Source organism: Schistocerca nitens, chromosome 5 (genome assembly GCF_023898315.1).
Source record: "Schistocerca nitens isolate TAMUIC-IGC-003100 chromosome 5, iqSchNite1.1, whole genome shotgun sequence".
Taxonomy (NCBI): Eukaryota; Metazoa; Arthropoda; class Insecta; order Orthoptera; family Acrididae; genus Schistocerca; species Schistocerca nitens.
Genome location: NC_064618.1, coordinates 133146861 through 133171559, shown reverse-complemented (window position 1 = coordinate 133171559; position 24699 = coordinate 133146861). Strand labels below are relative to the sequence as shown.

The following is a 24699-nucleotide window of genomic DNA, read 5'->3' as shown; positions in this document are numbered from 1 at the left end:
ACATGCTGACGTGCATTGTCCTGTTGGAACAGCAAGTTCCCTTGCCGGTCTAGGAATGGTAGAACGATGGGTTCGATGACGGTTTGGATGTACCGTGCACTATTCAGTGTCCCCTCGACGATCACCAGTGGTGTACGGCCAGTGTAGGAGATCGCTCCCCACCCCATGATGCCGGGTGTTGGCCCTGTGTGCCTCGGTCGTATGCAGTCCTGATTGTGGCGCTCACCTGCACGGCGCCAAACACGCATACGACCATCATTGGCACCAAGGCAGAAGCGACTCTCATCGCTGAAGACGACACGTCTCCATTCGTCCCTCCATTCACGCCTGTCGCGACACCACTGGAGGCGGGCTGCACGATGTTGGGGCGTGAGCGGAAGACGGCCTAACGGTGTGCGGGACCGTAGCCCAGCTTCATGGAGACGGTTCCGAATGGTCTCGCCGATACCCCAGGAGCAACAGTGTCCCTAATTTGCTGGGAAGTGGCGGTGCGGTCCCCTACGGCACTGCGTAGGATCCTACGGTCTTGGCGTGCATCCGTGCGTCGCTGCGGTCCGGTCGCAGGTCGACGGGCACGTACACCTTCCGCCGACCACTGGCGACAACATCGATGTACTGTGGAGACCTCACGCCCCACGTGTTGAGCAATTCGGCGGTACGTCCACCCGGCCTCCCGCATGCCCACTATACGCCCTCGCTCAAAGTCCGTCAACTGCACATACGGTTCACGTCCACGCTGTCGCGGCATGCTACCAGTGTTAAAGACTGCGATGGAGCTCCGTATGCCACGGCAAACTGGCTGACACTGACGGCGGCGGTGCACAAATGCTGCGCAGCTAGCGCCATTCGACGGCCAACACCGCGGTTCCTGGTGTGTCCGCTGTGCCGTGCGTGTGATCATTGCTTGTACAGCCCTCTCGCAGCGTCCGGAGCAAGTATGGTGGGTCTGACACACCGGTGTCAATGTGTTCTTTTTTCCATTTCCAGGAGTGTATTTAGCAACATCCGTACAGACCGACTGGTGAAAAAAAAGGAAAGCAGACAGAACGAGAAGAGCAAACGAAGTGAAACTTCACGCACTGAGACGGTATGTGATTCTCTTTCGGTGCTTACAATATCGAGTCAAATCTAACGAGAACATGACAAATGCACCAACTTATCAGTATGACGTTTCACCTCCTCTGATCTGCATGCGTGCACTGATTTGGTTTGGAACGGTGTCATACAGCCACTGTATCCCCTCCCGAATCAAACTGACCCACAATTACTGTAATTGGTCCTTACACACAAGTGACAGAAGTCATGGAACAGCGATATGCACGTATACAGGTAGCGGTAGTATCACGTACACAAGGAATAAAGGGGCAGTGCATTTACAGAGCTGCCAGTTGCAAGGTGCGTAATGTGAAAAAGTTTATGGCTGCACAACGGGAATTAAGAGACTTTGAACGCGGAATTGTAATTACAGATAGAAATATGGGACATTCCATTTTGGAAATTGTGAGGGAATCCAGTATTTCGAAATCGACAGTGTCAACAGTGTGTCGAGAATACCAAATTTCTGGTATTACCTCTCACCGAGGAGAATGCAGTGGCCGATGGCATTCCCTTAACGACCGAGTATAGCGGCGTTTCTAACAGACAAACAACACTGCGTGAAATAACAGCAGAGACAATGTAGGTCGTACGACGAACTTATTCTTTAAGGGGCTCCGGAACGCCCTATACTTGCAATGTTAAAATAACGCTTATAAATTACATCTTTCCTCACAAAGTATTTGAGGTAGGAAGTTGAACTTTTTACAGATTATTTATTGGAATGTGGGCTACAACTTAACACAGGGATTTTACAAAATTTTAGTTCAGCTATTAAAGATGATTTTTTTCCAATTGTAATGAAATATCACAACATTTTTTTGCAATTTTTTATTTATATATTCAAAAATATACAGTTTTTTGGAAAAAGGCTGTGTTAAATTATGCAGAAGGTACTGTGTAACATTTACTGAAAGTTTGAAACAAATATGTTTGGAAGATCCTTAGAAAACATGTAATTAGTATGAGAAAATAAAAGTTTTGGGAATCGAGCGACAAAGATTGGATTAACTTTTTAGTGCATTCCAGGTCCTTAGGATGGATTATCTTCATCCTCTGCAAACTCCTCCTCCAGCTTCCTCTTGTTCCTCCTCCTGTTTACTCTTGCTTGTATTTCTAGACTCTTTACAGCCCTATCTGCAGCCCGAAGGCGTTCCTTGTCTAAAGCAAGCATCGCTCGTACCATGTTAGAACCTATCTTGATTCCCATATTTCTAAATACCTTGCACCTTACAATGTTGCCATCACTGAAAGTCGCAACAGCATCATACACACCAAAGTGAAGTGTTTCTATTCCAACAAATACAGTCTTGGGGATTCTCGACCATATAACACTATTTACACTTTCATTGGGGTTTTGAGTTTTTCCGTGAATACACTTTTTCAACAGTTCAGATGCTGCTAAGTCTCTGAAAATAGGTTTTATCACCTCCATTATTGCATGAGGCAGACTATGCTTATGAGTGTACACTTCACCAGTTAGCAATCCTTTGTTATATTTACACCAACTGTCTTCTTCTTTGGGACACAAGCTACGTTGGGGATTTTCATCGTCTTTATTGTTTACAGTAATAACACATACCTTTGGCTTTCCAACATTACTCCTTTTCTTAAAAGCCTTCAGAGGATTTCTAATAACTTTACTTTTACTCATTATTATACTTCAACAAAACAGAGACTCAAGAAACAGAATTAATTACGAATATTTTCGAGATAACGACAGAGTAAATAAACATGAAACAATCGACAATCACACCAGCGATATATATATTGAACCATCACAGGTTAGCCACAACACATACTTTATCTCACATCACTAAAATGTACCTGATGAACGCGGACGTTAATAATAACACCATTTGACAGCAGTTTAACAGCGCCACAGTGGGTCACGCCCATGTAGAACACATTTCAAAAAAAATTTAAAAATAGCTGTAGTCTTCGGAATTGAATAAATTATATATCTATTAAAAGGTAATAGTCTGCAGATTCAGAAAACGCAAAAAAGTAAAAATTGAACTTTCGTGATTTTGAGCCTTTCAGGAGCCCCTTAAGACAGTGCGGCGAAATTTTGCGTTAATGGACTACAGCAGTGCCTTCGCTAACAGCACGATATCGGCTGCAGCGCCTTTCCTGGGCCCATGGTCATATCGACTGGAAAACCGCGGCCTGGTTAGATGAGTCCCGATTTCAGATGGTAAGAGTTGATGGTAGGGTTCGAGTGTGGCGCAGATACTACGCCAAGTTGGCGACAACACTCTGTGGCCGGCCGCTGCGGCCGAGCTGTCCTAGGCGCCTCAGTCTGGAATCGCGCAACGACTCCGGTCGCAGGTTCGAATCCTGCCTCGGGCATGCAAGTGTGTGATGTCCTTAGGTTAGTTAGGTTTAAGTCGTTCTAAGTGACTGATAACCTCGGATGTTAAGTCCCATAGTGCATAGAACCATTTGAACCAACAAATTGTGCAAAGTGGCGGTAGCTCCTTGGTAGCGTGGACTAGGTTTACATGGAATGGATTGGCTCATTGATTACAAATGGTTATGTTCGGCTACCTGCAGACCATTTTCAGCCATTCATGTACTTCGAGTGAATGATTTGGGCACCCAGATCGCCCGACGTGAATAACATCGGACAATGATGGTAGATAATCGAGAGATCAGTTCGTGCACAAAATCCTGAATCGCAAACACTTTTGCAATTATTGACGGTTATAGAGACAGCATGGCTCAATATTTCTACAGGGGACTTCCATAAACTTGTTGAGTGCATGTTCAAAATGGTTCAAATGGCTCTGAGCACTATGGGACTTAACATCTGAGCTCATCAGTCCTCTAGAACTTAGAATTACTTAAGCCTAACTAACCTAAGGATATCACACACATCCATGCCCGAGGTAGGATTCGAACCTGCGACCGTAGCGGTCACGCGGTCCCGGACTGAAGCGCCTAGAAGCGCTCGGTCACCACGGCCGGCTCAATCATAATACGTCGTAATTAATGTAGTATGAACGAATCGAAAAGAAAATATGAGCAATTAGCAGTGAAGACATAGAACCAGTCAATTTGTGTGTTTAGGGCCGTTGTGATAACTAGTGGATGGTGTATACTGTAGTGCGGCAAGATATTGGAGCTTACACACTGCGGGACTCCCTGCCTAAGCGATTGCAAGTGAGAAGTATGTGCAGTATATGTTAAAGAGATTTTATGCGAATTTAACGCATTGAGTGCGGAGCCAATTTCACTGGTTTTTCCGTTGAGGCTGCAGTCCCGCGTGCCGGCAAGTATTTGACGGCCGCATAATGGTGCGGCTGCACGCACGCAACCCATTTGTCAGCCGCGCCGTACCTGCCACATACAACAAAGGCGTTACCGCGGAAAAAATTGGCTTGGCAACTGCCGCCGAGCAGCGTACGTAAACAAAATGTTACGTGCACCATTTGGCGGTTGTTGAGTTGGCGTATAAATGAGCGCCAAATGAAATTTTAAGGTTCCATAGACATTTTCAAGTCTCAAACATCTGTGATGTATTCACGCAGATGGTAGCGAGAAATGAAAATTTGCTAGAAGGACAGGATTCGAACCCAGATATCCTGCTAACTAGGCGGATGAACTAAATGCTACGCCATTGATGAAGAATATTTTGATCGTGTCGAAATACTATGTATCGACGAGTCTCTAATACCACTCCGAGAACCAATTACGTTCAGGTAATATTTAAAACATAAGAGACACAGGTATGACATCAAAATGATTCAACTGCGTTGCGATAATGAATACTGCTAGAATTTTCGAATTTACGCTGCCAAAGTACTTGATAAGGAAAATACCACGCCAACAAATGATGTGATGAATTTTTGTTAAGATTTATTCAATAAAGGCCATGCATTAAGTACCGCAACGTTAATAAATATACCACTGTAGATTTGGCAAGCAGACTTATAACGTAGAATACGCATTTGATTTGTACCGTTCGATTAAATCGCTAAGGAATTACCAAAGAAATTGTAACGACCAAATTCAAACGTTTGGAACTGAGTGCCAACGAGAAAAGTAAAGGAATTACTGTCTTGAAATGGAAAGACAAAAAAAATTCATTTTGGTTCTTTTTACTAAACATTCGAGTGAAACGGAAAACGTGACAACTAAAAGAGGGGTTTACTGAAAACCGAAGATTGTTACTAAATGTAATAAGTGAAAAACTGATTTGGCCTTTCCGATCAAATGCGTACATACAGCATTCTATTGAGAAAGACAGTAAATGGTATCTAATGTCAGCACTTCGATCTTTTCTTGAACACCGCAGCTGCTTTATATGTATTTCAAGATGTGACGGGACGCCAAATGTCAATCACAAAATTTCGAAAACCGTTGGCAGATGCCCTTTTTACGGCGTCCGCATAAAGGAACTGTAGTCAGTGTTAATACAAGAAGACGCAAACAAAGGTAGGAAAAATGCATGAAGTGTGTAGATATTATTATGAATGTTAGAAGACAAACACGAAAACACTCTAGCGCAATGCAGCTAGAAAATTAACTAAACAGGTAGTTACTTTTTGTAACACGTGCAAATCTAAACCCCATCTTTGAACTGAAAGTTTAAACAAACTTAATTAAAATTCATTTTTTGTTAAACTTTTTACTGCCGCTCCCATGCAATGAGGTCATCCACGGGAGTGACGGTGCGGTTAACATGTTAAATGATTTTACGTGTGTATTACACTGATGAGCCAAAGAAACTGATATACCTGCCTAATATCGTGTAGGGCCCCCGCGAGCATGCTCTAGTCCAGCAACACGACATGGTATGGACTAAACTAATGTCTGAAATAGTGTGTATGTGTTCAAATGTGTGTGAATTCCTAAGGGGACCAAACTGCTGAGGTCATCGGTCACTAGACTTACACACTACTTAAACTCACTTATGCTAAGAACAACACACACACCCACACGGGAGGGAGGACTCGAACCTACGGCCGGAGGGGCCGGGCAGTCCATGACATGGCGCCTCAAACCGCGCTGGGCATTCCGCACGGCTCTGAAGTAGTGCTGGAGGGAATGGACACCACGAATCCTGCAAGGCTGTCCATAAATCCGTAAGAGTACGAGAGGGTGGAGGTCTCTTCTGAACAGCACGTTGCAAGATATCCAAGATATACTCAATAATGTTCACGTCTGGGAACTCTGGTGGCCAGCGGAAGTGTTTAAAGTTAGAAGAGTGTTAGTGGAGCCACACTGTAGCAGTTCTGGACTTGTGGTGTTTCGTTTTGTCCTGCTGGAACTGCCCAAGTCCGTCAGAATGCACAATGGCCAAGAATGGATGTAGGTGATCAGACAGAATGCTTACGTACGTTCAAATGGTTCAAATGGCTCTGAGCACTATGGGACTCAACGTCTTAGGTCATAAGTCCCCTAGAACTTAGAACTACTTAAACCTAACTAACCTAAGGACATCACACACACCCATGCCCCAGGCAGGATTCGAACCTGCGACCGTAGCAGTCCCGCGGTTCCGGACTGCAGCGCCAGAACCGCTAGACCACCGCGGCCGGCATTTACGTACGTGTCATCTGTTAGAGTCGTATGTAGAAGTATTAGGGGTTCCATATCACTCCAGCTGCACACGACCCATACCATTACAGAACCTCCACCAGCTTTAACAGTCCGCTGCTGACATGCAGGGTCCATGGATTCATGAGGTTGTCTCCATACCCGTACACGTTCATCCGTTCGATACAATTTAAAACGAGACTCGTCCGAGGAGGCAACACGTTTCCAGTCATCAACAGTCCAATATCGGTGTTGACGTACCTAGGCGAAACGTAAAGCTTTGTGTCGTGCAATCATCAGGGGTACACGAATGGGCCTTCGCCTCCGAAAGTCCAAATCGATGATGTTTCGTTGAGTGGTTGAAAATGGCTCCGAGCACTATGCGACTTAACTTCTGAGGTCATCAGTCGCCTAGAACTTAGAACTAATTAAACCTAACTAACCTAAGGACATCACGCACATCCATGCCCGAGGCAGGATTCGAACCTGCGACCGTAGCGGTCGCTCGGTACCAGACTGTAGCGACTAGAACCGCACGGCCACCGTTGAGTGGTTGACAGGCTGACACTTGTTGATGGCCCAGCACTGAAATCTGCAGAAATATGCGGAAGGGTTGCACTTCTGTCGCGCTGAACGATTCTCTTCAGTCGTTGTTGGTCCCGTTCTTTGAGGATCTTTTTCCGGCTGCAGCGATGTCGGGAGATCTCATGTTTTACCGGATTCCTCATATTCACGGTACATTCGTAAAATGGTCGTGCTTTTCAGAAGAGATGCTGTGTCCCATCGTTCGTGCGCCGACTATAAAACCACGTTCAAATTCCCTTAAATCTAGATAACCTCTCATTGTAGCAGCAGTAACCGATCTACCAAACTACGCCACACACTTATACAGGAGTTGTCGAGCGCAGTGCTCTATTCTGCCCGTTTACGTATCTCTGTATTTGAATATGCATGCCTATACCAGTTTCTTTGACGCTACGGTGTATAATACTGTGGGAAACATATATTTCATAAACATCTTTATTTTTAATGTTTTATATAGAGAGCGCGAGAAACGCAACACTCCGACAGCAAAATCTTAATTCCAGCGGCGATAGACGCCGCCACAGCTTACGCAACAGTCAGCGATCGGAAGAACTCCCCGCCGTTCATTGTTGCAATCCTCTGACTCCACTTTTACTTAGAAATATCCATTGCAAAACTAAAATAACTGAAAGACTATTACGCTTACACAATGCAATTGTAATGTTTCAGTTCTAGTTGAGTCCTGATCCAGTTAACACTGTTACTAAGTGCTGCAGAATATACACGGCCCAGCTGTTATTGTAATGCGGAAACTTATCGATTTATCTGACGTACAGAAGGTCATGATCATTGGCTTTCTGGCCAAGGCTGAGTGATTCCGAAACGACTAAGTTTGTAATCTCTTTGGTGTCGCCGAGGTTAAAATATACAATGTACGGCAGAATGGCGCTATTCGAAGCCGACAATGGTGCAACTGTGGTGCACCACGGGCCACAGATGAGAGGGTGAAGGATAAATGAGGAGATTGTGTACGGGCAGATAGACGTGCAGCTCTTGAGCAACTGATCGTCCAGATGATACAAGGGGCTACCAACGGGGTCTCCTCTACGATCATTCAGCGAAAATTGATGCGCATGGACCTCCGCAGCAGGCTCCTGGTTCGTGCTCCCATGCTGACTGCTATTTATCGGTGACGAAGGCGGGAATTAGCACGCCAGTACCACAAATGGGCTTCCACTGAGCGGTGACTGGTGTCATTTTCAGGTGAATCTCATTTTACGCTCTCCAGGCCCGAGGAGAGAGTGTTATGATCTGAGGAATATTTCATGGCATTCCTTGGACGATCTCGTCCTCCTGGAAGGCACAGTAGATCATCAAAAGTACGCACCTATCCTTGTGGACAACGTCCACCCCCACATCCACTTTATTTTCTCCTTTGTTCGATGGCATCTACCAGCTGGACAATGCAACATGTCACAGAGCTCGCACCGTACGTGAGTGGCTCGAAGAGCACCAGGAGAAGTTTACTATACTCCCCTTGCCACCAAAGTCCCCGGATTAAAACCCAATCGAGAATCTGTGCGACTGCCTCGGTTGGACTGTTCGTGCCGTGGATCCTCAACGGAGAAACCTGGCGCAGCTGGCCACACACTGGAACTGGAATGGCTCCACATCACATTCGGTACGTATCAGAACCTGAGTGACTCTGTTCCTGCACGTCTGCGCTACAAAAGGTGGTTATTCTAGCTTTCGACAGATGGTCACATTAATGTGAAGGTACCATGTTTATGCGTCTGAATCTGTGACGACAGTAAATTATATTGCACTGGGAGAGTTTTTTTATGCATTGATGATTTACTCTATGAAAACGACGTGCTTTATGCAGACTGGTCAGAAGTTTGTAAGGGTGTTGCAGGGTACACTGTGCAGAGAAATAATTCTTGAGAAAAAAATTCGATAAGTTGCTCCGTTTGCGAATTGATTAGCGTGGACAGTATAAATGAGTTTCTCTTCATGTGCAGTACGTAGGTTTCTGTGGCGCTCTTTACATATCATAATATAATTTGTCGGACGAAGCCAAAATTGCTAATGATTTTCACTGCAGCATCCCAGCTAATGGTGTGATATGTGTCATGCGACAGGTTTGTAATCAGGTCTGAAGATGGTCTTTATAGACCGAAATTAATAAACAATAAAAATTTTGACCCTATACTGGAATTACAATAAAGTAATTAGCATTGAAGTTAGCAAATAAGGTCACTGTGCGCACAAATTCAAGCGGTCCGCCAGAGATGGTTCAAATGGTTCAAATGGCTCTGAGCACTATGGGACTTAACATCTGAGGTCATCAGTCCCCTAGAACTTAGAACTACTTAAACCTAAGTAACCTAAGGACATCACACACATCCGTGCCCGAGGCAGGATTCGAACCTGCGACCGTAGTGGTCACGCGGTTCCGGACTGAAGCGCCTAGAACCGCACGACCACACCGGCCGGCGGTCCGCCAGAGATAGTGTTGCCGAACGCGCTCTTCGTTTGGTTTCCTAAAACGAACAGGAGAGTTGTTTTGACATAACGAAACTACAATCGTCGAATATAACTATGGGTTCTTTGACTGCTCTGTGCGATGGCGAGTGGAGCAACAAAGTATGAAATATTAGTTCACTTTTTTACAATAATGATAAAGAGATTTAATTAACTTTGTTCAATCAATTGTCATAGGAATGGGCTGAATATTTACAACTGTCTTTGAATATTAAAGCGTTACTTGACGCTCAGATTTACTAATCTCAGCTTTTGAAGTTCACACAGTTCAGAATGACGGTTCAATGTGTCGGGTCTAGACGATGCAGTTTGCTTGATCGGAGCTCACGACCTGGTCTGACACCCAAACTTCCAGATGTCAGACATTCATTCGGTACCGAACGTTGTATATCGATTGATTATCAACCAAAACACAGAGCCGGCCGGTGTGGTCGAGCGGTTCTAGGCGCTTCAGTCTGGAACCGCGCGACCGCTACGATCGCAGGTTCGAATCCTGCCTCGGGCATGGATGTGTGTGATGTCCTTAGGTTAGTTAGGCTTAAGTAGTTCTAGGGGACTGATGACCTCCGATGTTAAGTCTCACAGTGCTCAGAGCCAAAACACAGATATAGTTCGTGCTGTGTGCTGTCGTCCAGCAGAACATGCGTAAACGTTAATTACAAGTATCACCAGAGCTACGGAGCAAAGGAAAAGTATCAGAGCGGTTGAATTGGAGATGTCGGTTGGATGAGAAGATAGAGCGTTCAAACCCCACTGATGACAATTTTTTTTAAGCGTTTACGCGTGAAACTGTTATATGAGAGAAAATTTTCCTGACATGCAAAAGGACGTTTAGGAGTCTGTCGCAATGTTCTATTGGCAGTCTGCTTTCGCTTCGTTAGTTGAACATTATGTACTTACTGATATTATTTTGTTTAGTATTAATTATTATTATTACTGTTACTTCCGCACGTGTGATACAATTGTTTATTTTTATATTCTGATTGCATAAAATGTGAAACTACAAATCCACTCTACAGGTTTACTTTTTTCAAAGAAATGAAGCGGAAGCAGACTGTCAGGAGAAAATTTCTGTAAAATCCAAACAGCCGTTTTACATATCATGAACTCTAGTCCCATATAACACTTTCATGCATAATACAGTAAAGAAAACGAATTGCTCACGATTAAAAGCTCTACCAACTGCCCCACAGAAGTAACATGTTTAAGTTACTCATAGTTATGCTTTTGATGTGATCTGTAGTTCTGGTGTTACTTTCAATTAACGTTTACGTCCGTCCTGCTGGACGACAGCACAAAGTAGCAACTAAATCGGAGTTCTGGTCGGTATTCTGTCGACATACAACGTTTGGTACCGATCTGAGTGTCTGACATCTAGAGGTTTGGGTGTGAGCCTTCGAGTGCTCGGCTGTATATCGACCTCCTTGCGGTGGGGCTGCAGCGCTGTGAGAGAGGGCGTGGCTTCGCCAGCGTCTCACATTCGTCGTTGCGGAATGCAGTGAGATATCGGTGGCTCACGTGGTATCATTGCGAGATGCCGACTTCGTTACGGCACCGCGATCTTTGGGTGATACCACAGGAGCGAAACAAAAATTAGACATGGGACTGTAGTAAGGATCGAACCCGAGCCGAACGCTATACCGTGAGAGCAACTGATACAATTTTATCTGGTGGGCCGCTTGAATTTGTGCGCGCAATGGCCTGATTGGATCACTTCACTGCTAATTAGCTCGGAAAAGGCGCAACGTATCGATTTTTTCTTAACAACTAGTTTTCATCACAACCTGCACTGCAACACCCTTAGAAGTTTTTCAGACTGTTTCTGGCCACCCTGTATATGTGGAATATTAATATCCCACTAAGCATACTCACATAAATTAAATACTTAAAAAATAAACAGAAAAGGAAATAATTTTTAATGATGCGTATAACAATAAACTGTCATCTGCACAAAACATACAACGAAAAAAGTGAATCTACTTTACTCTTACTGCGATAAATGAATCTGGAGCAAGAACAAATTTATGCACTACATTCCAACGCGTGAGAATTAAAGTGGTCTACGCACTGGTGGCAGTTATTCTTCCGAGCACGGTCGGGAGCCGGATGTAACACCACAGTGGACAGCAAAAGAAATAAACAGAAGAACAAAAATGAAATTGAATACATTGTAAAAGGACCAAGGTAGTTCTTTAGTCGATTGCAAGAGATGAGAAAACACCAAGAGGAAGGTATCTGTTGTTGTGGTCTTCAGTCCTGAGACTGGTTAGATGCAGCTCTCCATGCTACTCTATCTTGTGCAAGCTTCTTCATCTCCCAGTACCTACTGCAACCTACATCCTTCTGAATCTGCTTAGTGTATTCATTTCTTGGTCTCCCTCTACTATTCTTTCCCTCCACGCCGCCCTCCAATACTAAATTGGTGATCCCATGGTGCCTCAGAACATGTCCTTGCTAAGTAATCTGGTCAAGTTGTGCCACAAATTTCTCTTCTCTCCAATTCTATTCAATACCTCCTCATTAGTTATGTGATCTACCCATCTAATCTTCAGCATTCTTCTGTAACGCCACATTTCGAAAGCTTATATTCTCTTTTTGTCCAAACTATTTATCGTCCAAGTTTCACTTCCATACATGGCTACACTCCATACAAATACTTTCAGAAATGACTTCCTGACACTTAAATCTATAATCGATGTTAACAAATTTCTCTTCTTCAGAAACGCTTTCGTTGCCGTTGACAGCCTACATGTAATATCCTCTCTACTTCGACCATCATCAGTTATTTTGCTCCCCAAATAGCTAAACTCCTTACGACTTTAAGTGTCTCATTTCCTAATCTAATTCCCTCAGCATCACCCGTCTTAATTCGACTACATTCCATTATCCTCATTTTGCTCTTGTTGATGATCATCTTATATCCTCCTTTCAAGACACTGTCCATTTCGTTCAACTGCTCTTCCAAGTCTTTTGCTGTCTCTGACAGAATTACAATGTCATCGACGAACCTCAAAGTTTTTATTTCTTCTCCATGGATTTTAATACCTACTCCGAACTTTTCTTTTGTTTCCTTTACTGCTTTCTCAATATACAGACTGAATAACATCGGGGAGAGGCTACAACCCTGTCTCACTCCCTTCCCAACCACTGCTTCCCTTCATGTCCCTCCACTCTTATAACTGCCATCTGGTTTCTGTACAAATTGTAAATAGCATTTCGCTCCCTGTATTTTACCCCTGCCACCTTCAGAATTTTAAAGAGAGTATTCCAGTCAACATTGTCAAAAGCTTTCTCTAAATCTAAAAATGCTAGAAACGGAGGTTTGCCTTTCCTTAATCTTCTAAGATAAGTCGTAAGGCCAGTGTTGCCTCACGTGTTCCAACATTTCTGCGGAATCCAAACTGATCTTCCCTGAGGTCCGCTTCTACCATTGTTTCCATTCATCTATACAGAATTCGCGTCAGTATATTGCAGCCGTGATTTATTACACTGATAGTTTGGTAATTTTCACATCCGTCAGCACCTGCTTTCTTTGGGATTGGAATTATTATATTCTTCTTCAAGTCTGAGGGCATTTCGCCTGTCTCATACATCTTGCTCACCAGATGGTAGAGCTTTGTCTGGGCTGGTTCTCCCAAGGCTGTCAGTAGTTCTAATGGAATGTTGTCTACTCTCGAGGCCTTGTTTCGACTTAGGTCTTTCAGTGCTCTGTTAAACTCTTCTCGCAGTATCACATCTCCCATTTCGTCTTCATCTACATCCTCTTCCATTTCCATAATATTGTCCTCAAGTATATCGCCCTTGTATAGAGCCTCTATATACTCCTTCCACTTTTCTGCTTTCCCTTCTTTGCTTAGATCTGGGTTTCTATCTGAGGTCTTGACATTCATATAAGTGGTTCTCTTTCCTACAAAGCTCTCTTTAATTTTCCTGTAGGCAATATCTATCTTACCCCTAGTGAGATAAGCCTCTATATCCTTACATTTGTCCTCTAGCCACCCCTGCTTAGCCATTTTTCACTTCCTGTCGATCTCATTTTTGAGACGTTTGTATTCCTTTTTGCCTGCTTCATTTACTGCATTTTTATATTTTCTCCTTTCATCAATTAAATTTAATATTTCTTCTGTTACCCAAGGATTTCTAGCAACCCTAGTATTTTTACCTAGTTTATTCTCTGCTGCCTTCACTACTTCATCCCTCAAAGCTACCCATTCTTCTTCTACTGTATTTCTTTCCCCCATTCCTGTCAATTGTTCCCTTATGCTCTCCTTGTAACTCTGTACAACCTATGGTTCTTTCAGTTTATCCAGGTCCCATCTCCTTAAATTCCCACCTTTTTGCAGTTTCTTCAGTTTTAATCTACAGGTCATAACCAATAGATTGTGGTCAGAGTCCACATCTGCCCCTGGAAATGTCTTACAATTTAAAACCTGGTTCCTAAATCTCTGTCTTACCATTATATAATCTATCTGAAACCTGTCAGTATCTCCAGGCTTCTTCCATGTATACAACCGTCTTTTATGATTCTTGAACCAAGTGTTAGCTATGATTAAGTTGCGCTCTGTGCAAAATTCTACCAGGCGGCTTCCTCTTTCATTTCTTACCCCCAATCCATATTCACCTACTACGTTTCCTTCCCTCCCTTTTCCTACTGACGAATTCCAGTCACCCATGACTATTAAATGCTCGTCTCCCTTCACTACCTGAATAATTTCTTTTATTTCATCATACATTTCTTCAATTTCTTCGTCATCTGCAGAACTTGTTGACATGTAAACTTGTACTACTGTGGTAGGCTATAGTTTCGTATCGATCTTGGCCACAATAATGCGTTCACTACGCTGTATGTAGTAGCTTGACCCGCATTCCTATTTTGCTATTCATTATTAAACCTGCTCCTGCATTACCCCAATTTGATTTTGTATTTATAATTTTGTATTCACCTAACCAGAAGTCTTGTTCCTCCTGCCACCGAACTTCACTAATTCACACTATATCTAACTTTAACCTATCCATTTCCCTTTTTAAATTTTCTAACCTACCTGTCCGATTAAGGGATCTGACATTCCACTCTCCGATCCGTAGAACGCCAGTTTTCTTTCTCCTGATAACGACGTCCTCTTGAGTAGTCCCCTCCCGGAGATCCGAATAGGAGACTATTTTACCCCGGGAATATTTTACCCAAGAGGACGCCATCATCATGTAACCATACAATAAAGCTTCATGTTCTCGGGAAAAATTAAGGCTGTAGTTTCCCCTCGCTTTCAGCCGTTCGCAATACCAGCACAGCAAGGCCGTTTAGGCTAGTGTTACAAGGCCAGATCAGTCAATCATCCAGACTGTTGCCCCTGCAACTACTGAAAAGGCTGCTGCCCCTCTTCAGGAACCACACGTTTGTCTGGCCTCTCAACAGATACCCCTCCGTTGTGGTTGCACCTACAGTACGGCTATCTGTATCGCTGAAGCACGCAAGCCTCCCCGCCAATGGCAAGGTCCATGGTTCGTGGGGAGGGGGGGGGGAGGTACCTAACATTAGAAAAGCTGTGACATGTATGTACGTAGCTGACGACCATACTGCGTGGAAAATTCTATTGTGAGCCTTCATCTATCAGTGGATGGTAATGGTCGATGCTGATGACGATGCGGTAGAGTAAAAATATAGAGAGGTATAAGTGCAGATATTTTTATTGGTGGCTGAGGAGAGTGTACTGGACAACAATACATTAGAATTTACTTCGTTTGCAGATTAATTATTGTAGCTGTTAGGTGTGGTATGTTTTTAGATTAGTTAGTTTCTCCAAGTACATGAGGCAAGAGCAAGCTATTCATGTTTATTTTCTCCTGGGTGGCAGGCCAGGCGTTGAAGTGTGGACTCGTGGTCACAAAATGGTTAATATCTGCTTCGAAGCGTAGTCCACTTAATGGTGCAGTTGAGACCATGCAGAAAACACCAGGTAGTAAATTATGTGACATCTTTACGGGAAGACTGTTAGACGCGGAGAAAAAGCAAGTAACACACGGATGTGGGTGCACATTAAGGCACCAGTGATCACAGTTTATGCACTTACACCGTGTATAAGCAGATATGGATATCGCAAGCTTTTGATCTTCCAGGTACGGATTATGGGGCTCGCAGATTATCCGTGCTTACTTCGTCGATTTCCGAAAAATATAAAAAACGAAATCTGAAGTATCGTTATAACTGGAACGAATACTTTCATTTAGAATACAGATTTATTGTTGTACGGGTATAGATGACAAAAATAAATGCGTGTGGTTAAATAAGATGTCTATGAACTGGGATCAGAGCAGCTAAGTGGGGCGGATATAGTGAAAGAAGTGCGTTAGGCAGGGGAAGAGAACGAAGACGGAGCCGCTTTCACGCACACCGAGGCACTGAAATACGTTCTCAGAAATGCAGCACAAAATTCGTTTGGCTGTATCGATGTTTTTATTCTCTGAAGAATGAGAACCGTGGTGAAGAAAAAGTAAATAAAAAAGAAAGCAGAAAAAATTGGACAATTATTTCCAGAAAGTGAACTGAAAGCAGGTGATACGAAATACAGTGTGGTGCAAGTGTTATTTTCTAAATAATTTGCCAGTTTCAGGCGATTAACGTGTAAGTAACGCAGTGCTCTCTCAAATGTGGCATGTAACATAGCCTGTAAATACAGTAATCAGCAGTTTTGAGTAATAAAATGTGTTTTTTGAATTACCAGAGCTCTGCGTTTATAGTGTAGTCTGAGGTCTGCATTAACCCGAATAGTCGGAAGCTTGAGTAATTTTCCTTCTGTGGCGAGTATCGTATTATTCTACGTGGTATCACTCTCAGCTGAAAGATGGGAAATACACTAATGGCCATTAAAATTGCTACACCACGAAGATGACGTGCTACAGACTCGAAATTTAACCGACAGGAAGAAGATGCTGTGATATGCAAATGATTAGCCTTTTAAAGCATTCATACAAGGTTGGCGACGGTGGCGACACCTACAACGTGCTGACATGAGAAAAGTTTCCAATCGATTTCTCATACACAAACAGCAGTTGACCGGCGTTGCCTGGTGAAACGTTGTTGTGATGCCTCGTGTAAGGAGGAGAAATTCGTACCATCACGTTTCCGACTTTGATAAAGGTCCGATTGTAGCCTATCACGATTGCGTTTTATCGGATCGTGACATTGCTGCTCGCGTTGGTCGAGATCCAATGACTGTTAGCAGCCACCGCCGCCGCCTGTTCTCCCGCCGGCGACGCCCGCAGTCGACGCGTCGCTGCAACCGCTGGGCGCCTCCCTGGGTCACGCGCCGCCGATCGCTTCCTGTGACCAGTTGTCCTCCGACATGGAACTCTTGCCCGCTCCGGACCATATGTCGTCTTCGCCCGTCGGGTGCCCCGGCCCGAAGGAGGTCGACCCTTCGGCCCCTCCTGTCTCTCTACGGGCGCATACAACGCATGTTGGCGTGCACCCTGGAGCAGGTTTTCAGACGTTTCCTAGCTCCCCTCGGTCCGAATGGCAGGGTGCGGGTGGCACAGCCTCGCCTGTTGTTAGGCTCCCCACCTCGTCGCATACGCCAACATGGGGTCCTCTCCACGGCGGGCGGAAGCCTTATACCACACCCGTCCGTCGATTTGCGGGGGAGGAATGTGGTGTCACCGCCAGACACCACACTTGCTAGGTGGTAGCCTTTAAATCGGCCGCGGTCCGTTTGTATACGTCGGACCCGCGTGTCGCCACTATCAGTGATTGCAGACCGAGCGCCGCCACACGGCAGGTCTAGAGAGACTTCCTAGCACTCGCCCAGTTGTACAGCCGACTTTGGTAGCGATGGTTCACTGACAAATTACGCTCTCATTTGCCGAGACGATAGTTAGCATAGCCTTCAGCTACGTCATTTGCTACGACCTAGCAAGGCGCCATTACCAGTTACTATTGATGCTGTAAAACATGTACCGTCACGAGCGATGTTCACCAATTGTGGATTAAAGTTAAGTATTCCAGCAGCTACGTACGTTATTGGCTATATTAATTACCTTGTCCTGTTCCAGACCTCACGCCAGCCTGTGTGAGCTTAAACGCATGCCTTTCGGCTTCCTCATAGTGGCTTGGCTGTCTTGCCAAGCCACAACATATACTGTACATGATAAGATACTGTCATCCCCCTTCCCTTCTGTGTGAGAGGATGAATGAGCAAATGTATTTCTAGTTGCATGGTTGATGGTAGCAGACAAGCCTGTCTGCTAGACAACAGTAGGACCAACGTCGGAACAGGTAGCTACGCTTTCTAAAAGCTGAGAGGTTTCTATTCTTAGTATGGTCCTGTCCGTCCCTTGTCATGTTGGTATAGGAAGCTGCCTCTCTGGTCACTTCCGTTTGTATCTGTTAAGCACGCTCGGTAGGGGCCCAGGTCAGTCTGTCCGCGGCGAGCGTCTGAAGTGGTAAGATCTCCGGCTAAGCGCATGTCTGCTATGTCCGTAGGACAATGGATTTCTTAAGTTCAGCCTAACTGAAAATTTAATCACCTTTATTTCAGGTTTTGCTCTCAAATATCTAATGTTATCTTAAATTGCAACGCAGTGTAATTCGAGTGTGAAGTTCAGAATATATTTCGGTAGTTGCTTTGTCACTACTTTGTGAGTAAAGTGGAACCATGTGTTCATCAGTAACTCTAAGATCATCAATCTTAAATGCGAATGTGCGTGAGATTATAACGTCTCGTCTTGACAATATTTTTCAATATAGCAACTTTTCTTTATGTTCAACCCACTACCACGTGCTTATACAATTGTTTGACCCATCAGGTTAATAGTAAGACGATAGCGACCAGTTCGAGGTTTTTCTTTTGTAAATTGCGTTTCGATGTAATTTATTTTAACTATCAAAATTATTGTGGAGGTACACTCTATGTGTAAACCAAGTTGACCACGTGAAGCATGTGGTGTAAGGATCAAAGTAGCCCTCAGCTATTCTTTTCGGGAAGATTTCACAGAGAGTTAGTATAAATTTAGTATACCAATGTGTGGTAATTTCATGACGGACAGGATTGCGCTACGAACGTAACTTCTTTGGGTGAAAATTGAATCGGTTGGTTGTGGTTGATTTCCTCTTGGATATGTTTCAACGTTCTTCGTGTGTTATTTTATGAATGCAGTGTTGTATGTAGACTCCCAATCTTGGCTCCCTATTTGATGTGTTCCGTAAGATTACAAACTCACATTTACACAATCCTAAATAAGGCACCAGTTTAGTTATGAATCAAGTTTGATATGCTGAAATTTTAACGGAACAATGATCAATGTTAAAATAAATGTCCAAATATAAACTGATTTATTTCTTTTTATTTAAATTGTCTTTATATATATATATATATATATATATTTATATATATATATATATATATATATATATATATATATATATATATATATATATATCACCGGTTATCGTAAGATGAGACTAAAAGATTATAATTAATGTTAGTCTGGTTGGGAATTTGGTAAGCTAGACTGGATACCTGGTGAAACAGTTGCGCAGTAATGCAAGGTTAACTTCCTCAGATAGCTCACAGCTTTTAACCCACTTTTATGGTCTTGAATATCAGCACCGTTCTCAGAACAAATTAATGGAGCAACATTACAACGTTTGCAGTAGCATGGACTATCAGCTGGCTGCGGTTACCCTTGACGCTACATCACAGACAGGAGCGCCTGCGATGGTGTACTCAACGAACCTGGGTGCACGAATGGTAAAACGTCATTTTTTCGAATGATTCCAGGTTCTGTTTACAGCATCATGATGGTCGCATCCGTGTTAGGCGACATCGCGATGAACGCACATTGGAAGCGTGTATTCGTCATCGCCATACTGGCGTATCACCTGGCGTGATGGTATGGGTTACACGTCTCTGTCACCTCCATACTGGCGTATCACCCGGCCTGATGGTATGGGGTGCCATTGGTTACACGTCTCGGTCACCTCTTGTTCGCATTGACGGCACTTTGAACAGTGGACGTTACATTTCTGATGTGTTACGACCCGTGGCTCTACCCTTCATTCGATCCCTGCGAAACCCTACATTTTAACAGGATAATGCACGACCGTATGCTGCAGGTCCTGTACAGGCCTTTCTGGATAAAGAAAATGTTCGACTGCTGCCCTGGGCAGCACATTCTCCAGATCTGTCACCAACTGAAAACGCCTGGTCAATGGTGGCCGAGCAACTGGCTCGTCACAATACGCCAGTCACTACTCTTGATGAACTGTGATATCGTGTTAAAGCTGCATGGGCAGCTGTTCCTGTACACGCCATCCAAGATCTGTTTGACTCAATGCCCAGGCATATCAAGGCTGTTATTACGGCCAGAGGTGGTTGTTCTAGGTACTGATTTCTCAGGGTCTATGCACCCAAATTGCGTGAAAATGTAATCGGATGTCAGTTCTAGTATAACATATTTGTCCAATCAATACCCGTTTATCATCTGCATTTCTTCTTGGTGTAGCAATTTTAATGGCCAGTAGTGTATATAACTGGGACAAATTCAGAACCGTCATTCAAGGTATTCTAATTTATAATCACGTTAACACTAGCAGGTGGGAGGGCTCGGCTTAAATTCCCTGGACTTGGCAATGTTGTTTGTTAAACATGCCATTACGCTTGTGTATCTTGAGAGCAAAGTCGCCAAACTGCAGTTCTAGTGTAATTCATAAAGCGCTGGGACACTTGCGCTGTGAACGGACACGGCTGCCGTCCGCCGGGAAGGAACACCGATGGCCGGTCGCGCAGGCGGTCTATTTTCAGAACGCCACAAAGTCCTTACACGCCAGCGCTCTTCAAGTGACCTGCCGCTTTGAGGCAAAACCAGGTACCTGACTCTCTGGGCGCACGTAAGTCTTTGCTTAGCGAACGTATGATTTTCTTTAAATACGTGTCCTGCTGTCCTTTGATAAATGGAAAATGAAGAACTTCTTTAGTGTTTTAGTTCCAGCCGCTTTTTAGCAGCACTATCCTTGTGGTGATAGCTATTGACTGTCATGGCAGGTAATCATTAACTTTTCTTTGTGCGTTACCACTGATGGTGCCACCGGCTGACGCAGATAGGGTGAGATAGAGAAGGCTCTTGCTACGAAGGTAAGAGTATTTTCTATTTTATTCTTACTCTCAGCCACGTTTCAGGCATAAAGGAACTCCGCATGTTGTGCACGATGGGAGCATAACTTATTTCACATTAAACTAACACGTTCGAGAGTTGATGATCTGTTTCCACCTTGAAGAATACTTGTACAGGGTGGTCCATTGACAGTGACCAGGCCAAATATCTCACGATATAAGCTTCAAATGATAAAACTACAAAGAACGAAACTTGTCTAGCTTGAAGGGGGAAACCAGATGGCGCTATGGTTGCCCCGCTAGATGGCGCTGCCATAGGTCAAATGGCTATCAACTGCGTTTTTTTTAAAATAGGAACCCACATTTTTTATTACATATTTGTGTAGTACGGAAAGAAATATGAATGTTTTAGTTGGACCACTTTTTTCGCTTTGTGACAGATGGCGCTATAATCGTCACAAACGTATAAGTACGTGGTGTCACGTAACATTTCGCCAGTGCGGACTGTATTTGCTTCGTGATACATTACCCGTGTTAAAATGGACCGTTTACCAATTGCGGAAAAAGTCGATATCGTGTTGATGTATGGCTATTGTGATCAAAATGCCCAACGGGCGTATGCTATGTATGCTGCTCGGTATCCTGGACGACATCATCCAAGTGTCCGGACCGTTCGCCGGATAGTTACGTTATTAAAGGAAACAGGCAGTATTCAGCCACATGTGAAACGTCAACCACAACCTGTAACAAATGACAATGCCCAAGTAGGTGTTTTAGCTGCTGTCGCGGCTAATCCGCACATCAGTAGCAGACAAATTGCGCGAGAATCCGGAATCTCAAAAACGTTGGTGTTGAGAATGCTAAATCAACATCGTTTGCACCCGTACCATATTTCTACGCACCAGGAATTGCATGGCCACGACTTTGAACGTCGTTTATACTTCTGCCACTGGGCACAAGAAAAATTACGGGACGAAGGCAGATTTTTTGCACGCGTTCTATTTAGCGACGAAGCGTCATTCACCAACAGCGGTAACGTAAACTGGCATAATATGCTGTATTGGGCAACGGAAAATCCACGATGGCTGCTACAAGTGGAACATCAGCAACCTTGGCGGGTTAATGTATGGTGCGGCATTATGGGAGGAAGGATAATTGGCTCCCATTTTATCGATGGCAATCTAAATGGCGCAATGTATGCTGATTTCCTACGTAATGCTCTACCGATGTTACTACAAGATGTTTCACTGCAGGACAGAATGGCGATGTATTTCCAACATGATGGACGTCCGGCACATAGCTCGCGTGCGGTTGAAGCGGTATTGAATAGCATATTTCATGACAGGGATTGGTCGTCGAAGCACCGTAGCATGGCCCGCACGTTCACCGGATCTGACGTCCCCGGATTTCTTTCTGTGGGGAAAGTTGAAGGATATTTGCTATCGTGATCCACCGACAACGCCTGACAACATGCGTCAGCGCATTTTCAATGCATGTGTGAACATTACGGAAGGCGAACTACTCGCAGTTGAGAGGAATGTCGTTACACGTATTGCCAAATGCACTGAGTTTGCCGGACATCATTTTGAGCATTTATTGCATTAATGTGGTGTTTATAGGTAATCACGCTGTAACAGCATGCGTTCTCCGAAATGATAAGTTCACAAAGGTACATGTATCACATTGGAACAACCGAAATAAAATGTTCAAACGTACCTACTTTCTGTATTTTAATTTAAAGAACCTACCTGTTACCAACTATTTGTCTAAAATTGTGAGCCATATGTCTGTGACTATTACAGCGCCATCTATCACAAAGCGAAAAAAGTGGTCCAACTAAAACATTCATATTTCTTTACGTACTACACGAGTATGTAATAAAAAATGGGGGTTCCTATTTAAAAAAACGCAGTTGATATCCGTTTGACCTATGGCAGCGCATCATGCGGGCCAACCATAGCACTATCTGGTTTCCCTCTTCAATCTAGACAAGTTTCGTTCTTTGTAGTTTTTTCGTTTGAAGCTTCTATCGTGAGATATTTGGCCCGGTCACGATCAATGGACCACGCTGTATGAGATGACAAGTTACGTGTTTCGACGGAGAGAAATCGACGTACCTAGAGACCTGTGCTCTAACAGCGCAGCGAGGCAATGTCGTGGCAAGAGCGCGTGCTCTGTACGTGGTGTAACATGATTCACAGTGCAAACTAACACGGGTGAGAAAGTATACGACACTGAGAGCAAAAACGTTCCTATAAACATGGGCCCGTAAATGAGCAATTTGCGAGATAGTTGCGAATTTGTGGTTATAAGCAGCCGCTTACTTCAGTATCAAATACTATCATATACGATATTCCAGTGCCTGTGTTGCTAAGGAGAACGGTGCAATGTTCCTTGAGACATGCATGCACTGCATTTTTCTTCTTAACAACACAGGTACTGCAATACAGTAAAAAACCTTCGATAGCAGGCAGCGACTTTCAGTCAAAATGTCCTCTCCTGTATGGAATTCCATAATGTGTGTACGAGTACAGGTTTTGACGTAGGAACAACGACATACAGAACTTTGGATCTGCGGGTGGGTCATGCACAGGTAGCCAAAGCGGCTACGGAGGCACAAATCTACGTTGTCGTCATTCCATTTTACGAGGGTTATTCGAAAAGTAAGGAACGATCGGTCGCAAAATGGAAACCACAGTGAAAGTCCGATGAAGTGTTGCACAGGTGTGTTGGACAGTGTCTCTAGTACGCCCGTCGATCGCGTTACGTCGTTCTTTTTAGTTCTGAGCACACAGGGAGCACATAAAGATACCTAGAACAATAGTGTCTCCCGCCAAGTACGAGGGCAGGGTGAGAAATTTCGCCTGAAGCTATGCAGCCAACGTTACATAACTGTCGTGCGTTTCTTCTTCAAGACAATTCTCAGCCGAATTCTGCAGGGGCAATGAAGATGCTCCTGCATCGTTTTCAATTGGAAATGTTTGATTACCCACAATACAGCCCGTAATTGTCTCCCTCTGGGTTTCATCTCTGCTCACACGAACCGCTGGCTATGAAGACAACATTTTGGCACAAACAACGAGCTGCAGGCCAGCGCAGAGAATTGGTGGAAAGCACTGGCATCAGCCTTCTATATTGAGGGTATTGGAAAGTTGGTACACCGCTACGACAAACGTCTAAATCGGATCAGCAGCTAAGGAGATAAGTGGCTGGAAGTTGTAGCTAACTGTTGCAAAAAGAAAAGAGTTTTGCTTTTCACTGCGGTTTCCACTTCGCGACCTATCGTTCCTTACTTTCCGAATAGCCCTCGTACATCTGATCGCTGTCCGTATTCGCGACTGCGAATACATTTCGTGTATAAATACTTTCCTAGTAGTACAAATGTATTTCAAACATAAACTTTTCGGTTATGTCGCCATCTAATTAGGTTCAAATTTCTCCCAAGGCACAAATCAAAATTTTTTGCATCATCCCTTTATTTTTAAAATCGTGGAACAGAAAACAAAAATTGAAACTGACGCAAGCGTATATATTCATTTGCGATGTATTCAGATGACCAGATCAAGAAAGCAAACATCTGTGTGTGTGTGTGTGTGTGTGTGTGTGTGTGTGAAAAATCTTATGGGACTTAACTGCTAAGGTCATCAGTCCCTAAGCTTACACACTACTCAACCTAAATTATCCTAAGGACAAACACATACACCCATGACCGAGGGAGGACTCGAACCTCCGCCGGGATCAGCCGCACAGTCCATGACTGCAGCGCCTGAGACCGCTCAGCTAATCCCCCGCGGCTGCAAACATCTGTGCAACGACAAAATCACCCGTTTTCCCTGAGTATTTCTCACAGCAATCCTGAGCGACGTCAGTACGTGGTGGAACGTTC

The 24699-nt window shown here is 44.1% G+C and overlaps 1 protein-coding gene across 1 annotated transcript in view; it reads right to left on the bottom strand.

Annotated features, from left to right (window-relative positions):
* The window catches only part of LOC126260306 (two pore potassium channel protein sup-9), a 94451-nt gene that overhangs the window by 36293 nt on the left and 33459 nt on the right, over positions 1 to 24699 (bottom strand). The window lies entirely within an intron of this gene.